The sequence below is a fragment of the Clarias gariepinus genome, chromosome 6, assembly GCF_024256425.1.
Source record: "Clarias gariepinus isolate MV-2021 ecotype Netherlands chromosome 6, CGAR_prim_01v2, whole genome shotgun sequence".
Taxonomy (NCBI): domain Eukaryota; kingdom Metazoa; phylum Chordata; class Actinopteri; order Siluriformes; family Clariidae; genus Clarias; species Clarias gariepinus.
Genome location: NC_071105.1, coordinates 40,971,683 through 40,974,124, shown reverse-complemented (window position 1 = coordinate 40,974,124; position 2,442 = coordinate 40,971,683). Strand labels below are relative to the sequence as shown.

The 2,442-nt window shown below is 53.8% G+C and overlaps 1 non-coding gene across 1 annotated transcript; it reads right to left on the bottom strand.

The window, feature by feature from the left end:
* Positions 1 to 1,010: 1,010 nt before the first annotated feature.
* Positions 1,011 to 1,165, bottom strand: LOC128527285 (5.8S ribosomal RNA). The gene has a single exon (XR_008360865.1). It is a non-coding gene; the product is annotated as a 5.8S ribosomal RNA (ribosomal RNA).
* Positions 1,166 to 2,442: the final 1,277 nt, after the last annotated feature.

Genomic DNA, 2,442 nt, shown 5'->3' with positions numbered 1-2,442 from the left:
GAATTATCCCGAAGAAATCGGACACTACCCGGACCCAGGCACCTCAGGTCGGCCAGACTAGCCACTTTTGGCCACCCCCCTCCCCCATGCTCTATCAGTACCAGGATCTCGGTACAGCAATGTTAACCGGACCAACTTCTAGCTTTAAGTCCCTCTATTGTAAAAAACCTGTGCATCAAATCTCAATGTTCAACCACATACAGGTTGAATCCTCCCAGAGGAATCGGACTCTACTTGGCCCCGGGCAGACTGTGTGGACCCCCACTGTTTACCTCTTAGCGGTTTCACGCCCTGTTGAACTCTTTTCAATGTTCTTTTCAACTTTCCCTTACGGTACTTTTTCATTATCAGTCTTGTGCCGGTATTTAGCCTTAGATGGAGTTCACCACTCGCTTTGGGCTGCATTTCCAAACAACCCGACTCCGAGAAGTCCGGCCTCACACTGTCCACGGGCTGAGCCTCCATTAGAAGGACTCAGGCCCCCGGCCCGCGCTGGGTGATGCGGACTTCCGTACGCCACATTTCCCCGCGCCTGCCAGGGGACAGGAATTTGGCGCTTGGCTCTTCCCTCTTCGCTCGCCGCTACTGGGGGAATCCTTGTTAGTTTCTTTTCCTCTGCTTAGTAATATGCTTAAATTCAGTGGGTCGTCTAGTCTGATCTGAGATCGCGTTCTGATGTGTGTTCTCAGGGCGGGGCTTTCGCCGCCGAAAGGTGAGCCCCCCTCTCTCCCTCGCTCCCTCTCCCCTGTGGGGAGTGATGAGAAAGAGAAGAGACTGCACCGGAGAGAGCGCCGTCTGACCCCCAGCCTCCCTGCCCGCCTACTGCCTGCACGCGCCCACTGCCCCCCGGCTTTTCACGCGCCCCCAGCCTGCGGAGGCGTGACGCAGGCAGTCAAAATGGAAGGGACCCACCGACAGCCGCGCTCGACGAACGCAGGGCATGGAAACCGGAGAGGACACGGAGTCGTGGACACGGAGGGGAGAGCAAGAAGTCTGATCGATGGGAATAGCGACTCTAAGGCAGGCGTAGCCCCAGGAGGGACCCAAGGACCGTAATGTGCGTTTGAAGTGTTGATGATCAATGTGTCCTGCGATTCACATTAGTTCTCGCAGCTGGCTGCGTTCTTCATTGACGCATGAGCTGAGTGATCCACCGCAAAGAGTTGTCAGGTTTTTTTTAGGTTCGAAAGCGATCGTCCACAAAGATGCAACACAATGTGTGTACAAACCTTAGGGAAGGGCGCCCCGGAACTCTCCCCAGTGAACGTGGGGGTGGAACAGAAGGGAGGCGCGTGCGCACATGGAAGAAAGAGGCGAGGGAGAAGCGAGCCAGCCCCAACATGACCACCAAAAAAACGCGCCACGCTCGAGCAGCACGTACCCTCGCCCCAACTTTCGTTCTTGGTCAGCGGGAAGGCCTCGGCGGGCTGGGGGCCGAGGGTTAGAGGAGAAGGCAGCGCGCCCCCCAAGCTACCCGTTAATGATCCTTCCGCAGGTTTATCTACGAAAACCTTGTTACGACTTTTACTTCCTCTAGATAGTCAAGTTTGATCGACTACTCAGCGCTTCGCCAAGGCCCCCGAGGAGCCCTGGTGGGGCCGATCCAAGGACCTCACTAACCCATCCGATTAGTAGTAGCGACGGGCGGTGTGTACAAAGGGCAGGGACTTAATCAACGCGAGCTTATGACCCGCGCTTACTGGGAATTCCTCGTTCATGGGGAATAATTGCAATTGTATTTGTAAGTGATTTGTGCAGTGGTCCATAATGAAAGTATAAGTATATAGTGCAAAAAGTGTGCATGAATGTGTCCATAGTGTCCATGAATGCCCAGTCAGTGTTGGATGGAAAAGAGATGATATTAGTCCTGTATTGGGTGGTTAAGAGACCTTATGGCCTGCGGGAAGAAGCTCCTCCTCAATCTCTCTGTATTAATCTTCAGGAAGCGGAATCGCTTCCCAGACCGCAACAGAGAGAACAGTCCATTGTTGGGATGGCTGAGGTCCTTCACCATCTTCCTGGCCTTAGTCCAGCTAAAGGGTGCCTAACACACGTCCTGTGGCGAGACACAGGCAGACAGACAACTAACACGTAACAGGACACACAAACTACACGTGGAGCTGATACTGGACACAACAAGACAAGACACGTAGAGACTAGGAGGGACACGTAGAAAAAAGGGACGGGACTAGGGCTAAAGACATGGCAATCAGCTAGGCATGGCTTTTAGCTAAACATGGTTAAGCGGTACTTAACCAGGGCAGTCAGCTACACATTCACCTAGCTAAACATGTCTTCAGCCCCAACATGCACTAAGCTACACTTACCTAATAGCTCAACACACACTAGGGAATTGGGGCACAGAAACACAGACGGGGGACACTAGGGAGGCTCGGCTAGGGGACACTAGGGAGGCTCGGCTCACTGGGACACTAGGGAGGC